The following is a 20,570-nucleotide window of genomic DNA, read 5'->3' as shown; positions in this document are numbered from 1 at the left end:
CACCCTATTCCCCTATGAACACGCAACCCGCTACGGAACTAAAAACGCAAAATTGAAATAAAAAAATATTAATAACTACTAAAAATTAATCAATTAATTTTGTATGATTAAATTACTTCCCACCCTTTTCCCCTATAAACCCACAACCCACTACGGAACTAAAAACGCAAAAATAAAAAATTATAATTACTAAAAATGTAACACATATATTAAAAATACAAACAAATCTTACACCAAAAACATAGATAACATACATATAAAATATATATTAAAATACATAACATAATTAAAAATCGATATTTTTAACAACAATTTTTTTGCAAACAACATTTTACACTTCGATATTTTTAACATTGATATTACTTACCTAAATTCGATATTCTTGACCACGAGAATTTGTCTGTCGATATTTCTGACCCACGATATTTTTCACTCGATATTTGTGTAAATCGATATTTTTGATTCAATATTCTGTCTCTGCACCAGGAAAAAATGTGCATGTCTTCTAATTACCGTAAGAACAATTGTATCTGTGATAAGCAAAGTTGGGATGAGTTTTCACGACAGTCAGCCAAATGGAGTACAGGTGTCATTCTAGATGATTCATGACTGAGAACTTTCACTAAATTCAGGCATTGAAAGTCACCCATTCAGTGTAATATCAATGACTTACCAAGGTTTCCTACATTCAATAATTGAGAAAAGCGATTCCTTTGAGAAACAATAAGGGGTCTCGATAAAAAGAAATATGTAATTCAAATTGTTGAAAAATATAGTAGTGAAATACAGGCATAACAGTTTGGAAATGACAAGTATATTCAGCTCAAATGAACAAAGTCAAGATCAAAAAGTTTCAGAAATATAATTAGGCTTTGAGTAACCACCAAAACATAATGAGATCTTTGGCATCAACTCATTGAGTTGAGCCTTCTCAAACATTACCTGAGCCACCTAACTGCTGTTGTCTCAACTTGCTCCATAGAAGCCTTTTCTCTGTATAGGATGGAAACAAGTAAAGGGTGGGGTGAACTCACAGTAGAGACCAGCTCTAGATTGTCAAAAGCTTTGCAGTAAAATGGATATAGCAGTGGAATAGTAGCTCCATTTTTTAGACATTCTCATGGGAGCTTTATGAAAACCACAAATAAATGCTAAATGTGCCACAGCTATTAGGGGGTGAGAAGAGATTTTTGGAGAACTGTTTCAGCATAAACAGATTGTATTTATTAAGTTTATGTGGGTCCTCACCTGTGAAATTAATTGCCAAATTTACTTGATCACTGTGCCACTAGCTGAACTCCAGGGTCCCACGCCCAGTCAAAGTCTAAAGCATTTCCTTGCACAGCAGTCACTGGTGATAAAGGGAGGTGAAGAGGTAGTTTCAAGTCAGATTCCACAGAGAGAGATTACAGATCTTCATTGGTGTCCATGCGTGAAGATCACAGGACCTAGTGGGAAACAGAGTTTGCACAGGGAACTGTTAATTCATCCCTAAAGACGGCTTTAAATTTCTGTACCTGAATAATCATTTCAATATTGAGGATAACATTTTTACATTATCCCCATTACCTATATGAAGCAGAGGATGTGAATGTCTCATCCTCCGCAGAGAGACAACAAATCTTTCTGGTGCAAGCATCAGAAGGATTTTCTTTTTTTTTTTTGGAATAATTTGGGATGCAGGGAAAGAGCTTCACACAAAGTGAAAGCAGGATAAGTCATTAGGCGGGAAATGTTTTCTATCACATAAATAGGCAAAATAGCTTTTTTGACCATTACTTTGACGGTTGCAGCATGTTATATGTAAGAAAACTTAGGGCCCCATTAGGATGGTGGGCCACCCTAGCGATGATGGGACCGTCCGCCAGCGGTGCGGCGGTCCCGTGCCACCAATTGGGATGCGACTGCCACCCTGGCGGTCGCATTCAGTATTGTTAACATTGCGGCGGTTGCTGCTGTGAGCAGCACCCGCCACAATGCCAAGAATACATGTTGTGCATTGTCATGCACAACATGGCAGGCACCGTGCGGTGCCTGCCACCTTGTGCATGGCAATGAGGGGTGTACCCCCAAATGCAGCCCCCCACCCCCCGCCTGCAACGGCCCCCCACAGCAATTCCTGCCAGCCTTTCAATGGCGGTGAAGCAGCCATGGAAAGGACTTTACCTCACACATCCTAATATGGATGGCGGTGCCTGCTAGGCACTGTCACCATTTTAGGGGCCAAAACCGCCCGGCCGGCAATCGTAAAGACTTTCCGTCCTCCACGGTACCCCGGCCATGGTAATATGGTGGGGGTAAGTGTGGTTGTGATGGCGGGTGGATTGCCCGCCATCATAATCACCCCCTTTGTGAGATCCACATTTCACACTACTCTGGACTCCCTTCAGCGTCTAGTTTCCAGAAATAGCTGGTTTGCTGCATCTAACCACATCCTTAAATTAGGACAATTTTCAAGGTGAAAACCTGATGTCTCCATATTGCATTTTGGGGCCTTTCCCCTTATGAGTAATAGGTTAAGCTTTACAAGTTGCATCAATTTCTATTGGGAGAAGTGTGGAAATGCTGGTTGATAGGAATTTTCTGCATCCTCACAGATTCTGGAACTTTCCACCAGTAATGTTAGGGAAAATCAGTAATTTTAGACAATGTTTGACATTTGCATAGCATTTTGGTTAAGAGAATGTAGTGGGTTTTTGCAAATTGAACCATCCGAAAGTCTGCAGGTGTTTAGTTTTCAGATATGTCTGGCATTTCTAGGTTTCCCTAGGTGGTGGCTGAGCCCATATCCAAATACCACTGCTACCCACATTACCAGAATGGGTGAATGTGCAAGGTGAAATCTTGATACCTGCACATTGCATTTCAGGACCTTTACTGTCATGTGTGACAGGCCTAGCCACACAAGTGGAGTACTGCTTTTATAGGGAGAAGTGTGGGAACACACAAAACTAGAACATTTGTTATTATCAATTACATTTCTCTCCATTTTGTGCTTCCAAATGTAAGCCTGTATGCAAAATATGGTTTGACGCACATGATAGTGTGGATAACCCTACATTCGTAGTTGTAGAAAAAAACACTAATCCTAAACTCAGTATATTCGGCACATTTAAAAAATGAATAGCTTTGCCTTATACATTAGGTTTATCAATATGAGTTGCTACATTGTTGGTATGCAATGAAAAATCATTATAAGCTACAGAACTGGAGCTGGCTTTGGATAGGGCGTGAACAACCAGCAAAAACTATATATCCCTGTAATTGAAAGAGACTGCCAGACATAACAATGTACAAACGTACCTCAGCCAACAGGGCACAAAATTACAAATTAAAACATTGTCATCTATCCCTTTAATACCTACATATTTGCATTTGTGTAGATCTCAACAATAAGTCTCCTTGTGAAAGCCATGAACGACATTCACAAATGACCCCTTTCTGAATTGTGTCTGCTTTGCAGAAATGTACAGGTTTCTGGATTTACCCATGGGTTTCACATCTGTTTTTACTACAAATTGCAAGCAGGGAGAAATCACGTCAAATAGGAAAAATTGACTGTCACTTCGAAAAATGCAAACACTGCGGTAAAATTTTTTTTTTTACATCTCTGCCTGTTGCACTATGCATGGTCACTTTTTGACTTATTGCACTGTCTCTTATATTGCCCCTGCGAGAATACTGTTTTATGAAATAGTTTGATGTCGCCTGGTTGTTTTTATTTCAAGAGATTGATGATGTATTCTTATTTGTTTTTAGTTAGAATATGAGATGATTATTGTAGAAGTACAAGATGCTTGTTATTTATTTTTTATGGCATATGTTTAGTGTGTTTGTACTTCTGGTTGTTTACACTTTGATGGTTATTTTATAACTGAATCATCTATATATATATTCAGTGAAAAAACCATAGGTTTCACACATGTTATAGTTAGCTGGACATTTTACTCGTAAAAAACCAATGAAATTGCCCCGTTATAGTTAGTTCAGCTAACTATAACTCGCGCGCCCGCAATGCACTGCTGATGACGTCACATATTACATCACTCATGACATGGTCAGTGACATCACTCATGACATCACTGATGACATCTCAAATGACATCACTGATGACCTCACTGATGACATCATCCAGTGAATGTGTGTTTTTCTGAAAATTAAATATGTTTTATATATGTATATCTCAAGGTCAATGGAAGAATAAATGGGTATATAAGTGTCTAAATGGATGCTTTGTTTTTGAAAAATTTATTGTGTAACTGACTGATTAAGTGTATCATAGTGAATACATGGCTTACTGTGTAATGTTTAAATATGAAAATATCTGTATCAGTCTCTCACTTTGTGTATAAGTGGTTGCATGGGTTGGTGAGTAGCTACATGGGTGTCTATATAGGTTATTAGTTGTTTTTTGAGTATCAGTCTGAGTGTCTGTATGGTTCGGTGGGGGGTATTATGTAGTGCATAGGTGCATGAATGAATGATTCACTCTTTGTGTGTGTTGAACACAGCATGTGTGCAGGACTGTATGGGTGGATGAGTGTGTGTATGGGTGTGTTAGTGAGTGAATGACTGTCTCAATAGTGTCTTTATGAGTAACTACATATGTTTAAAACTAGTATATGTGACTATTGGTGTATATATGTGAGTATATGTGAGAGATTGAAAGAGTTCCTGTATGAATAAGTATGTGTTTCTATAAGTGATTGTTTAAAAGACTAAGTATGTGTAAGTTTCTGTAGAAGTAAGTGTGGTGGTGTGTGTATAACTGTATATGCTAGTAAATGTATGTTTGATTCTTTATTAGCATGAGTGACTATGTGTGTGAGTAACTCTGTGGATGAGTGGCATTGTGTAACAGGATGTATAGGTGTATGAGTACATATGATGAGTGAGTACATGTATGAGTGACTGTATTGGACTGTTGGTGAATGAGTGGATGTTTATGTGGATCTTAGAATTACCGAATAGGTTGTTGTAACTGGTATTGGTATGTCCATTGTTTTGAAAATTTTAGTCTCTATTTTTGAATGTGTGTATCATAGGTTATATTAGGGTGAGAGGAGGTCTGCCACTCTATCACAAGGATGATGTCATCAGTGAGGTCATCAGTGATGTCATTTGAGATGTCATCAGTGATGTCATGAGTGATGTCACTGACCATGTCATGAGTGATGTAATATGTGACGTCATCAGCAGTGCATTGCGGGCGCGCGAGTTATAGTTAGCTGAACTAACTATAACGGGGCAATTTCATTGGTTTTTTACGAGTAAAATGTCCAGCTAACTATAACATGTGTGAAACCTATGGTTTTTTCACTGAATTTCTAAGGTTTTTTAAATGCTAATTCCTAACTATAACGTGTGTGAAACCCATGGTTTTTTCAGTGAATTTGTACGGTTTTTTAAATGCTAATTCCTAACTATAACGTGTTTGAAACCCATGGTTTTTTCAGTGAATTTGCAAGGTTTTTAAAATGCTAATTTTTTTTTTATTCTTCAATTTTTTCTAACATATTTTTAATTTAATTTTCTTACCTTTTATAAAGACTATGCTTAAATTTTTAAAATTCTTTAATATTATTTTTTTATATATTTTTTAAAATAAACATGTAAAATTTATTTCCAGTTTTTTTATTTTTTTTTATTTTTTTTTAGTACGCGTACCGTAAGCTCACGGTAAGCGTACGGTTTACGCAACGTCCGTAATCTTTCTACGCTGCTTGCGTATAGTTACGCACTTTGCGTAGCCGCGCGTACTGCGCGTGGGACGCGTGCGCGCTTACGCCACGCGCGCACGTTACGCGGAAGTGTCGGGGAGTGACTGTTATGCGCATGCGCGCAAGCGTGTGTCTTTTTTACGCGCATGCGTACTTTTTGCCGTAAGCGTACCGTAAGCGTACCGTAAGCGTACGGTAGGTCATGTGATCATGAAACACAACTTTTGATTGGTTGAAACTACTTTCAGTTCTAGAACTCTCCTACACCACACCCATTCCCCTCATTTCTGCTTGTGATCCCTTGGGAGAAGGAGCTGGTTTGTCTTTGGGATACGATGGCAGAACAGCAGAGCCCTTCTGAGAGTGAGGCTAGCACCAGCAGCACTGTCTTGAGGCAGAGAGCGAGGAAACAAAAGCCTTCTTATGTTTGGGATTATTTTACTTTTCCTGAAGGCCAGCAAAAGGTGAATGCACCCTTAGTTACTTGCAGGCTGTGTCAGCGTGTACTTTCTAGAGGTAATCCTGACAGGAAGTATTCCTTTGGGAATCACACCATGAAGAGACACCTCCAGGATGTACACAGAAGGACACATGGTCATCTTTTTGGAGGTAACTCTTCAGAAAGACGAGCCAGTACATCCACAGCAGCTCAGCCTGGACCATCATCTGCAGGGCTGACTCCTTCTTCTGCAGGTCAGGTGAGCCCTTCATCTGTGGGGGGAGAATCTCCTTTTGCTGGCCCTCTGGAAATTAACCCTCGGTTTGCGAGGGTTGAAGTACGGTGCGCCACTTGTCACGATCTAATTACTTATAGGGAGACCAGTGTTTCCCTGGTGAACAGTAAAATAGATCAGCACAGTTGTCGTACCGTCTAATATTCCCAATCTTTCTTTCCTCTGTCCCTGCATGAACACAACGGTTCTTTTAAGAGCCAACCTTATCTTTCATCTTTTTTTTACATATGTTTTTAAAAACTTTTTTTTATTTTTTTTTTACCGTACGCGTACGGTGCGCGTACTTTTTTTTTTTATTTTTTTAAAAACACTAAAAATCATTTATGACATTACATTGACCTTGAGAGACTACAATTATTATTATTGACTTACCATACTCACTGAAAAAATATTTATTCATTTCTTTTTTTAAAAAATAGTTTTAAAAATGTTTGTAGTTTTCGTAAATTTTCTATATCTATCTGGAAAAAAAGGAAAAAGTATTAATATTTTAAAAACTTTTTATAATACAGTACACATATTTACATTTTTTCCCCAAAAATATTTTTGCCTTATTTTTGCTGTTTTCAGAATATATTGCATTTCACTATAAATTGTGAAAGCAATTGCATTCATCATTTTACAGCGGGCAAAAAAAAATACCAATCACAAAGATTGTATTAAAAAAGCCCTGATTCTTTTTTTACTTAAACTTAACATTATAGAAATGCATAATATTGTAAAAAAATATCATCTAATACCAATACTTATTCCTTTAAAATACCGTCTGATATGTTTGTTTCAGAAGTATAATCACAATATTATATCTCAAATAACTCCAAAAAACATCTGATTTCATTTCCTTTAGGCCAAATAGTAATTTTAAATTTTTGTTTGGATTAAATTACCAACGGTAATCCAATAAAATTCTAAAGTTTAATTTGTCCAGATCTCACAGATTCTCTGTAACATTTTGGTTCACGAAAATTTTTTGATTAATTTATTTAGTCCACAATAGAATTGGTTACTTTTCCACATGGCCAAATAGTAATTTTTTAAATCATTTTTGAAAAAATTTCCAATGGCAGTCCAATAACATTCCAAAATATAAAATGTGCAGAAGTTACCGATAATCTCAAAATTATTGGTTTTTCAAAATTTCATTAAAAATTAAAAAAGTCCACATTACAATTGGTTATCTTTCCATTAGGCCAAATGATAATTTTAAAAAAATTTTTTTTACAAAATTGCAATGGTAATCCAGTAAAATGGTAAAATTGTTTTGTCCAGATCTTGCCAAGTCTCTCTAAAATTTAGGTTTCAGGAAGATTAGATATGAATTTGCTAAATCAAAAGGCAAACGTTGTTTGAAAATCAATTGAGAATCATTACACAGTGTCCAGCCTTTTTCACATTTAAGATAAACTGTGTAATGTCCAGAAGTAACAGTAGGTCCATCATGGAAAATTATTGCAACAGTTACAAAAGTTTTTCCTGAAATTGATAATTGCTGTCCTGTAAACTTCTTTATTAAAGTATCCAATTTTGAACCATCAGCTCTACATCGTTGCATCATTAAAATTACATACTGTCCGTATTCCTTTAAAATTAATGTTGAAAACATGTCAGAATTACACTCACCACATTTCATGCTATGATTAGCATCTTTAACTAATTTTGCAAAAGTGACTGTTTTACTCTCTGGCAATGTCAAATAAATAAACCTTTCATTATCAACAATAGAGCCACTTATATTATAACAATTATCACAACTATGTTCCCATTTATAAGAGAGACCAAAAAAAATGTCAATGGGAACTCCTTCTTCTTCCACTACCTGAAGAAAATACATCAAAAATTCATGTGCATCTTGCTGTTCATTTTGAGAAAACTGTGTTCGTCCTGAACATACATCTAAAAGTTTTCTAATGTCAGTAGCACTTTCTATTTGAGTTTTATCTTTACTCAGCTTTTGAAAAAGGAGACTCAGCTCTGAACAGAATCTTTTTCCCTGATTTACTATTATCTGCTCTTGCAAACTTTCCAGATAAAATGCAACATTCAGCACTACATTTGCGTAGCAGTTGACACCAGAGCTATTTTCAAAATGACATCCTACAACCTGTTCTTCATTTTCCTTTTTCTTTTTGCTTGCAATTACATCACTCCTCTTTTTTTTCCTCTTCTCTACATCTTCACTACAGATATTCTCATTTTTCCTTTTACGAGAAACTACACGTTTCTCCAACACAGGATACTGACCTAAATGAGGAGCATAGCTTCTTCTTAATCTATTATACTCCTTTACACAATTTGTATCAGCACTAACTTTTGATTCTTCAAAGTCTATCATGAATAAACCTGATAATGTTTTGACTCGTGACAAAGCAACATATGCCATACCTTCTTTGAACACAGTTGAACCAATGTTCACAAATGCACAATCTACAGTCAATCCTTGAGACTTGTGAATAGTTACAGCATATGCTAGAGAAAACGGAAACTGCTTCCTACGTACATATAAGTCTTTCACAAGCATAAAACGAACTGTACAACGACAAATATCTTTAACTTCATCTATCTGATCAAATTTTATTTTTAAACATTCAATTCCTTCTTTTTTCTGATAATTAATAAAACCCACAACTCTTCCCATCGCTCCATTAACTAAACCTTTCTCAACATCCAAATTTCTCCTTAAAAACACTCTACAGTTCATGCAAACATATAGATTTTTTTCTAATCCAGCTGTTTTGGAGATGTTCTTCTCTAGTGAGTCCAATTTATTTTTCAGTTTGCCTGTTACTGTGACAGTAATTCTTCCATCCTCAATTTTGTCCACTGCTTCCAATTTCCTGATCTCTTCCTTTTCCAATTTCAAAAGCTCCTCATTAAATATTGAGCATTCACGTAGAGTTGGCATTAAGCAGATGACACTTTTGTTTTCTGCAATATTCTTGTATATTTTCTCTGCAACTATTTCTTCCTTTGGAAATAAATTATGTAGCAGCCGACTCTGTAATGCTTTTTTGCCAACTTCTGTGAGTAGTCCAATTCTGATATCTTTCAGAATACTTCCTTATTCTTCATTGTTTGCTAGCCTCATATTAGTTGTAAGTTCCTTGTACTCAAAGAAGGACCATATATGAGTATTTCCGATGCTTCCCAATGACTTCTTCGTGTCTTCATGTGTCACAGTATTAAACACTGGTTGTCCTTTAACTGGAGTAAGTTGCAAAAGATCTCCAAAAACTATGACGTGTTTTCCACCAAATAACACGTCATAGTCTGTCTTCAAAATTTGCTGCATTCTTAAATGCACAAAGGCAAGCATTAAGTTTGATACCATGCTCACCTCATCAATAATGAGAACTTGCATCTTCTTCAATACTCGTGAAACTTCCAAGGATGCTTCTCCAGTTAGCTTGTTGAATTGTATTTTGTTCTCATGCTCCACTGGTAACATTAGCAAACGATGTAAGGTGATTCCTTTTATGTTATATGCTGCTAACCCAGTTGGAGCAGTAACCACACAAGACAAAGTAGAATCCGTTTTTTGCTTTAGGTAGCTTCTGATAACTTTAATTAGGAAACTTTTTCCAGTGCCAGCTTGTCCGCTTACATACATCCTGATTGGATGAAATGATGTGAATGAGCACTCTTTTTTTACATGTAGAAATCCGTGATCAATTTTGTTTTTGATCTCTTCATAAATTTGTTGCTGCTCTTGATTCAGTTGTCTTTCCAAATTTTCTAAGTCTATAAATTCTTCTTGAGCTTGATTCATAGCCGTTTCCACTTCATTCATGGCTATTGATGCTTCATTTTCAACGATTGGTTGTCCTAGGGGATCTTGACTGTGTGTTCCTGAACTTTGGCTGTCCTGAGAACTGTCTCTAGCTATTTCTGCTGCAATTGTAGTTTCCTGTTCAATTTCTTCATTTAACATTTGCAGATAAGTTGTGAATGTATTGCATTGTATGCTGTCTTTGCAAGCATTAAATGAATCCTCATAGCTTTGAAATTCTCCCAGTAGTTCATCCTCTGTACGCCATGGTTTAAACAACTGTAAAAGAGCCAAGTAGTAAAATTCTTTCTTGTCGGTAGTGTCGCAACTCAGCTTCCGGTGATTTATCAAACTTCCTTTGGTTTGCTTCACCAAACATCCTTCTTCACCAACAACTTTATATTTTCCATTATTAATGTCTTCTGCAGCTTTCCGTGAATAAATGTAGTTCTGCAACACTTCATAGAGACACATGTTCTCCAGATGATGACTTCTCTTGGGATAATATGTGTCCAACATGTTTGTTTTCAATATATCTGTACTTTCTGGGTCATTCTCGGCCAAATATTCAATTTCTCCAACAGATTTCAGTACCCGATTTCTCATTGCTGCAAGGCCTAAACTTGCCCAAATTATTCTTCTTGACTTCGAGTAGAGACTTGCAGAAGATAACCTATCTGAACATTCGTAGGATCCAATTTCTCGATGCGATAACATCTTCAAACTGAAACTGTACAGCTTCTTACTGACAGTCTTCTCGTGAGAAATCTCTTCCCACATTTCCTTCAATTCTGTTTTTTCTGATTTCGTAATGTAAGACGTTACATATCGTGCAACAGCAATGGAATTGTCAGCTACATACTGTATATCCATGTTAGCGTTCCACATGGATAAAATGACTGGGTTGTAGTCATTTATATTTTTTGATTCTTCTTTTCTTTTAAGGTTGTAGGTATTCTTAGGTGATTTTCTTGTGATAGTATGTCTCACAGCTGACATAAAACTGTTTACTCTTCCATTTGAAAGAACAGGTCTAGGAAATCCAAATCGACATTTAGAGTAGTATTTTTCTTTGCTCTTGTATTTCCGTCGACAGTATTTTCCACACCGATGACTTTGGAAACGTAAAACTTGCTCCTTTAACTTTTTCTCTTCTGTGCTTTTTGGTATAGCACATGTTGCATATTCTTCAATGTAAGATAACACTGCTTCATCAGTATCTGTTCCAAACTTTGGGGCATCCTTGATCCACAACAGCATATGAATATGAGGAGCACCTCTTGCCTGGTACTCTTTTCTCCAAAAGAAATCCACTACTTCTCCAAGGGGTGGATTTTTTTTATTGCAGATGAAGGACATCATAGCCTCAAATCTATGATTGAAATATCTGCAAACATTAACCGGATCCAATGAGCACAGTTCTCCTGCTGTCTTGTATTCGATGTTTTTAATGTTTGAATTGGCCTCTCGTAGAAAATCCAGTAAATCATCCCAAGCGTACTCGGCACAGCTTAGGGTAAGGAACCATGTTGGTGTTCCTAAATTGCGTAACATGCATTTTAGTTCACCATGGCGTCGGTACCAATATTCATTTGTCCCACGCTGACAAGCCATCAGATTGATCAGTTGTGTTTCCAAATGATCATCTCGGTGCTGCACTTTCTCCATAAAATCCTTAGCAGACACATTTTGTAAATGTACTCCACTTTTTAAAATGTGATTTACTGCATAAGACAGTGCAGACAAGTCGCTTTCAAATAAAAGATGGAACAAATAAGGAATACTTTGTCGAAATCTGGGATCTTCAGCATATAGTCTTGTAGTCCGATACTCTGAAGCTGGAATCTGTTCTGGACGTTCATCGTATCGTCCTCCTTTTCCCGTAGGAAACAGCTGGGGAAAACATCGAGCTTCCAAGCTCTCCTCCCATACACTCACGGGAGTTCCTTTTGCTTTCTTCATCTGAAAGAGATCAATATTGTCTCCCATAACTTCTTTCGAATGAAGAGGATGTATGCTAAAATGTTCATAAATTTCTTCTTCCTTTGTCTTGTCCACTTTTTCAATTTGTCCAGTTGGTGTTTCTGTGTCTTCTTGAAAATCTTCGTCTTCTTCTTCTTCTTCTATATAAATTGATTCATACCATTTGTTATTTTTTTTCAAATACAAATTTGCTCTTTGTACTTTCCGCACATCTACCAGCTCCTGCCAAATCTTCTTATTCTTTGTAGGTACACCATTAACCAGAATAATTAATGGTTCAGTTTCCAAAGTATCCGCATCAATAGTTTCCATATTTTTTTTCAAATCCAAGGGCAAATACACCACTCTACCTTTTAAACCTCTCAGTAAATCTGAAGGAGGTAATTTACCAGTTTTGGGCTCCATACGTACTATGGTCTGGAACGGATGAACACATTGAATGAGTATAGACTCATATGTATTTAATTCAGAAAGTTCAGCAGGAATAGCATCCAATTCTAAATTATTATGTACAGCTCTGGTCGGCATTCTATTTTCCTCTAACTTGTTGTAACAGTATTTACAAATACGCTGATCTTCACCCAATTCAAAACAATTTTCAAGAAATATATATGTGGCAAAATCCTTCCACTTATAATTATCTTCATTTTCACTCTTTCTGTAGAGATCAACATTCCTAGTTTGTTTTCTATAATGAGTTCTGCGGCAACAAATACAAGTAACATTTGGTCTTTCATTAGAGACTATTGCAAATTTTGTTATGTGATCATTAAATGTCTTACTTACAGAAGGTTCTACATTCTCTTCCACTTTTTCCTCATTTACTCTGTCCTTCTCTGCACTGTTTTGTTCAGGACCAAAGTAACAAAACTGAATTTCATCAACAACCTTCTCTACATCTGATACCGTTCCTCGGAACAGAGCCCTATTCAATTAATTTAACTTTATTGCTGGACTTTTGGCAAAATACAACCGTCTCACAAACTTTCTCATTTCAGTATGATGAACAGCCAGCATCCTAAAATGATGGAAAACACTATTGCACACTTTTCTAGATAGACAAGCCATAGAATGACCCTGCAAACCAGTATTCTCTCTCACTCTGCATGGATCCAGACTTTGAAGCACCTTAATCTTCTGTTTTACACTTTTTTTGCTATATTCTCTTAGAAACTCTCGAAATCTGTCAATAGATTCCTGACGCACAGTGCAAATACTACTACAATTCCAAGTGTACACTGGGGCTTTAGGACGTCTCCCCATTGCCTCATCTGCCATCACTTGTACCTCATCTCTTGGAACCATTATCTCCTTCTCCATTATGCAACCATTTTTTACTTCGTATGAACGACCTCTGGTGTCAACTGCATGCAGCAAACTATTACTTTGAAAATAGCTCTCTTCATTAAAAAAAGGTTCACTACTTGAACTATGCATCCACTTTCCTAAAAACACTTTACAAAAGTTTGTTCTGTTCACTACTCTTTTGCTTTTGCTTTGTGATTTCAGTACATTAACCATTTTATCTAATGTACGCATCCTATTCAAAATTAAAATGAATAGTTTCCTTTTTAATTCTAATGCTTTTGCTGCAATGGCTTCAATTTCTTTTTTTCTCTTATAAAATTTAGCCTTTTGCTTATATTTCTTCACATCCTTTATCAAATTGGACATAACTCTTCTCTGAAACATTTTTCTACGTATCTCTTTAAACGCTGTTTTTCTGTTTATGTAAAACTTTTCAGTTGCAGAAGGTATATTTGCATTAACTAAATTCTCAATTTTTTGCTGTTCTCTTCGTTTTGTTACATTCTTTCCAGGACAGACATTTTGTACATTTTTCTTTGTTTTGAATATTTTTTTAAGAAATTGTTTTTTCTGCTTACCAGAAGATTTTTTCTTTTTCCCAACATGAGCATCTTCTACTAACTTTGGTCCTCCAGTTGTCTTCAAATATAGTCTTTTTTTTAGCGTTTTTTGAACTCTAGATTTTGTAGGCATCTTAAATTTTGTTCACTGTTCTTCAGCAATACCTGAAAAAAACTAAAAAAAAATCCTTTATTGTATTTAAATATATTACTACATTTCTTTTCACAATAGTCACAAAACGAAATTTCTTTGCCAATTTGAATGCACACAAACTGCTCTTTTTTTTGGGCAAGTGAAAATCACTTTTACAAACTGTCACATTATGAAACCACTTTTCAGATTTTTTAAAAAGCCCATGTCCAGAGTGCTACACTCCAGCAAGGGCAACCAGCCTTAGTGAAGCTGAATGTATTTGCATTACAGACTGAAACCTGAAAACCCCACTCGCTTGTAAATACTGTGCATGACTATACATGGCAAGCACATGGGTGTGTGCTAAGACTCTGCTTCTTCCCCCAAAAATTCGCTCCCCCTTTCCATCTAATGCAACTGTGAAATCACCAGAGCAAGACGCAATAAATCTCTGCCTATAATTCCTCTATGCACACAGAGTCATGTTTTCACATTAGTCCCAAAACGAAATTTCTTTGCCAATTTGAAAGCACACTTACTGCTCTTTTTTTTTTCGGCGCAAGTGAAAATCACTTTTTACAATTGGAAATCACTTTTACAGACTGACACATTATGAAACCACTTTTTTTGATTTATTTAAAATCACATGTCCAAGCTGTTTTTTCAGACCACCACCATGTGTATTCTCGGTGACTGCCTACACTCCAGCAAGGGCAACCAGCCTTAGTGATGCTGAATGTATTTGCATTACAGACTGAAACCTGAAAACCCCACTCGCTTGTAAATACTGTGCATGACTATACATGGCAAGCACATGGGTGTGTGCTAAGACTCTGCTTCTTCCCCCAAAAATTCGCTCCCCCTTTCCATCTAATGCAACTGTGAAATCACCAGAGCAAGAGGCAATAAATCTCTGCCTATAATTCCTCTATGCACACAGAGTCATGTTTTCACATTAGTCCCAAAACGAAATTTCTTTGCCAATTTGAAAGCACACTTACTGCTCTTTTTTTTTTCGGCGCAAGTGAAAATCACTTTTTACAATTGGAAATCACTTTTACAGACTGACACATTATGAAACCACTTTTTTTGATTTATTTAAATGCACATGTCCAAGCTGTTTTTTCAGACCACCACCATGTGTATTCTCGGTGACTGCCTACACTCCAGCAAGGGCAACCAGCCTTAGTGATGCTGAATGTATTTGCATTACAGACTGAAACCTGAAAACCCCACTCGCTTGTATATACTGTGCATGACTATACATGGCAAGCACATGGGTGTGTGCTAAGACTCTGCTTCTTCCCCCAAAAATTCGCTCCCCCTTTCCATCTAATGCAACTGTGAAATCACCAGAGCAAGACGCAATAAATCTCTGCCTATAATTCCTCTCTGCACACAGAGTCATGTTTTCACATTAGTCCCAAAACGAAATTTCTTTGCCAATTTGAAAGCACACTTACTGCTCTTTTTTTTTCCGGGCCAAGTGAAAAACACTTTTACAGACTGACACATTATGAAACCTTTTTTTTTAATTTATTTAAATGCACATGTCCAAGCTGTTTTTTCAGACCACCACCATGTGTATTCTCGGTGACTGCCTACACTCCAGCAAGGGCAACCAGCCTTAGTGCTGCTGAATGTATTTGCATTACAGACTGAAACCTGAAAACCCCACTCGCTTGTAAATACTGTGCATGACTATACATGGCAAGCACATGGGTGTGTGCTAAGACTCTGCTTCTTCCCCCAAAAATTCGCTCCCCCTTTCCATCTAATGCAACCAGCCTTAGTGATGCTGAATGTATTTGCATTACAGACTGAAACCTGAAAACCCCACTCGCTTGTAAATACTGTGCATGACTATACATGGCAAGCACATGGGTGTGTGCTAAGACTCTGCTTCTTCCCCCAAAAATTCGCTCCCCCTTTCCATCTAATGCAACTGTGAAATCACCAGAGCAAGACGCAATAAATCTCTGCCTATAATTCCTCTATGCACACAGAGTCATGTTTTCACATTAGTCCCAAAACGAAATTTCTTTGCCAATTTGAAAGCACACTTACTGCTCTTTTTTTTTTCGGCGCAAGTGAAAATCACTTTTTACAATTGGAAATCACTTTTACAGACTGACACATTATGAAACCACTTTTTTTGATTTATTTAAATGCACATGTCCAAGCTGTTTTTTCAGACCACCACCATGTGTATTCTCGGTGACTGCCTACACTCCAGCAAGGGCAACCAGCCTTAGTGATGCTGAATGTATTTGCATTACAGGCTGAAACCTGAAAACCCCACTCGCTTGTAAATACTGTGCATGACTATACATGGCAAGCACATGGGTGTGTGCTAAGACTCTGCTTCTTCCCCCAAAAATTCGCTCCCCCTTTCCATCTAATGCAACTGTGAAATCACCAGAGCAAGACGCAATAAATCTCTGCCTATAATTCCTCTCTGCACACAGAGTCATGTTTTCACATTAGTCCCAAAACGAAATTTCTTTGCCAATTTGAAAGCACACTTACTGCTCTTTTTTTTTCCGGGCCAAGTGAAAAACACTTTTACAGACTGACACATTATGAAACCTTTTTTTTTAATTTATTTAAATGCACATGTCCAAACTGTTTTTTCAGACCACCACCATGTGTATTCTCGGTGACTGCCTACACTCCAGCAAGGGCAACCAGCCTTAGTGATGCTGAATGTATTTGCATTACAGACTGAAACCTGAAAACCCCACTCGCTTGTAAATACTGTGCATGACTATACATGGCAAGCACATGGGTGTGTGCTAAGACTCTGCTTCTTCCCCCAAAAATTCGCTCCCCCTTTCCATCTAATGCAACTGTGAAATCACCAGAGCAAGACGCAATAAATCTCTGCCTATAATTCCTCTATGCACACAGAGTCATGTTTTCACATTAGTCACAAAACGAAATTTCTTTGCCAATTTGAAAGCACACTTACTGCTCTTTTTTTTTTCGGGGCAAGTGAAAATCACTTTTTACAATTGGAAATCACTTTTACAGACTGACACATTATGAAACCTTTTTTTTTGATTTATTTAAATGCACATGTCCAAGCTGTTTTTTCAGACCACCACCATGTGTATTCTCGGTGACTGCCTACACTCCAGCAAGGGCAACCAGCCTTAGTGATGCTGAATGTATTTGCATTACAGACTGAAACCTGAAAACCCCACTCGCTTGTAAATACTGTGCATGACTATACATGGCAAGCACATGGGTGTGTGCTAAGACTCTGCTTCTTCCCCCAAAAATTCGCTCCCCCTTTCCATCTAATGCAACTGTGAAATCACCAGAGCAAGACGCAATAAATCTCTGCCTATAATTCCTCTCTGCACACAGAGTCATGTTTTCACATTAGTCCCAAAACGAAATTTCTTTGCCAATTTGAAAGCACACTTACTGCTCTTTTTTTTTCCGGGCCAAGTGAAAAACACTTTTACAGACTGACACATTATGAAACCTTTTTTTTTAATTTATTTAAATGCACATGTCCAAGCTGTTTTTTCAGACCACCACCATGTGTATTCTCGGTGACTGCCTACACTCCAGCAAGGGCAACCAGCCTTAGTGCTGCTGAATGTATTTGCATTACAGACTGAAACCTGAAAACCCCACTCGCTTGTAAATACTGTGCATGACTATACATGGCAAGCACATGGGTGTGTGCTAAGACTCTGCTTCTTCCCCCAAAAATTCGCTCCCCCTTTCCATCTAATGCAACCAGCCTTAGTGATGCTGAATGTATTTGCATTACAGACTGAAACCTGAAAACCCCACTCGCTTGTAAATACTGTGCATGACTATACATGGCAAGCACATGGGTGTGTGCTAAGACTCTGCTTCTTCCCCCAAAAATTCGCTCCCCCTTTCCATCTAATGCAACTGTGAAATCACCAGAGCAAGACGCAATAAATCTCTGCCTATAATTCCTCTATGCACACAGAGTCATGTTTTCACATTAGTCCCAAAACGAAATTTCTTTGCCAATTTGAAAGCACACTTACTGCTCTTTTTTTTTTCGGCGCAAGTGAAAATCACTTTTTACAATTGGAAATCACTTTTACAGACTGACACATTATGAAACCACTTTTTTTGATTTATTTAAATGCACATGTCCAAGCTGTTTTTTCAGACCACCACCATGTGTATTCTCGGTGACTGCCTACACTCCAGCAAGGGCAACCAGCCTTAGTGATGCTGAATGTATTTGCATTACAGGCTGAAACCTGAAAACCCCACTCGCTTGTAAATACTGTGCATGACTATACATGGCAAGCACATGGGTGTGTGCTAAGACTCTGCTTCTTCCCCCAAAAATTCGCTCCCCCTTTCCATCTAATGCAACTGTGAAATCACCAGAGCAAGACGCAATAAATCTCTGCCTATAATTCCTCTCTGCACACAGAGTCATGTTTTCACATTAGTCCCAAAACGAAATTTCTTTGCCAATTTGAAAGCACACTTACTGCTCTTTTTTTTTCCGGGCCAAGTGAAAAACACTTTTACAGACTGACACATTATGAAACCTTTTTTTTTAATTTATTTAAATGCACATGTCCAAACTGTTTTTTCAGACCACCACCATGTGTATTCTCGGTGACTGCCTACACTCCAGCAAGGGCAACCAGCCTTAGTGATGCTGAATGTATTTGCATTACAGACTGAAACCTGAAAACCCCACTCGCTTGTAAATACTGTGCATGACTATACATGGCAAGCACATGGGTGTGTGCTAAGACTCTGCTTCTTCCCCCAAAAATTCGCTCCCCCTTTCCATCTAATGCAACTGTGAAATCACCAGAGCAAGACGCAATAAATCTCTGCCTATAATTCCTCTATGCACACAGAGTCATGTTTTCACATTAGTCACAAAACGAAATTTCTTTGCCAATTTGAAAGCACACTTACTGCTCTTTTTTTTTTCGGGGCAAGTGAAAATCACTTTTTACAATTGGAAATCACTTTTACAGACTGACACATTATGAAACCTTTTTTTTTGATTTATTTAAATGCACATGTCCAAGCTGTTTTTTCAGACCACCACCATGTGTATTCTCGGTGACTGCCTACACTCCAGCAAGGGCAACCAGCCTTAGTGATGCTGAATGTATTTGCATTACAGACTGAAACCTGAAAACCCCACTCGCTTGTAAATACTGTGCATGACTATACATGGCAAGCACATGGGTGTGTGCTAAGACTCTGCTTCTTCCCCCAAAAATTCGCTCCCCCTTTCCATCTAATGCAACTGTGAAATCACCAGAGCAAGACGCAATAAATCTCTGCCTATAATTCCTCTATGCACACAGAGTCATGTTTTCACATTAGTCCCAAAACGAAATTTCTTTGCCAATTTGAAAGCACACTTACTGCTCTTTTTTTTTTCGGGGCAAGTGTAAATCACTTTTACAGACTGACACATTATGAAATCACCATGTGTAACTACAACAAAAACAATTCCCATTTCTATTATTCATTTCTTAAGTTACCACATACATCACCTCTCAAACTGTAAACTCACCTTTAAAATTAGTTAGTTGTGAAAGAAATGTGACACTCAAACAGCAGATTATCAGAGCCAGGATCTCTGTTGTGTTCACCTCTCTCCTCTCAGCAGAACCAGATAATGGCAAACTTTCCCTCTTTTTTTCCACACATATACTTGTAAGTTTCAAATCTCAGTGCTTCCCCCTTTTTTTCAAATGTAATCACACATTTCTATTGGTTGAAAACCAACCCTTTTCCAAAAGTACCCTTCCCCCAACTTGACTTCTGCCTAGTACCCTTCCCCCAACTTGACTTCTGCCTGCTACCATAGCAACAGCTCATGGAACACTGCTGTGTGGAGTTAGGTCAGAAGTTCGCCACACAATGTTTCAATTCCACAGAGCAAGAGTGCTTGACTTTTCAAACCTTACAGCAAATCCATAGTACTGTTCTTTGGTTACACATTTTTTTGTACCAATACAAAACATGCTTCTATTAATTTACACATACAGCCTAGTTTTTTTTCTAGAATGGTATGAAACAGCCAATCAGTTCTTTTTGTTTTGTTAAAAATATGTATGCCTCCATTTCCAAACTGTCTTTCTTTTCATATTGCCATTCTACTGAAAGACACCTCCTGAGTGCATCCAGTTCTCCTTTGAAGATGTTCACAGTGTGGATTGTAGGGCACAGCTATGTCTTCTGGAGTGAAAAGTTTGCAGAGAAAACAGGTATGGTGAGAGACCTTGCTTTGCCAAATGTAGACATTAAATGGATTGGTCAGAGAGGGTTAAAGTGGCACCAATTGATGCCATTGGTGAAATCCTTCATTCAAATCCAACACCC

Source organism: Triturus cristatus, chromosome 11 (assembly GCF_964204655.1).
Source record: "Triturus cristatus chromosome 11, aTriCri1.1, whole genome shotgun sequence".
Classification (NCBI taxonomy): domain Eukaryota; kingdom Metazoa; phylum Chordata; class Amphibia; order Caudata; family Salamandridae; genus Triturus; species Triturus cristatus.
The sequence above is the reverse complement of the archived record's forward strand: the minus strand, read 5'-3'. Positions refer to the sequence as shown.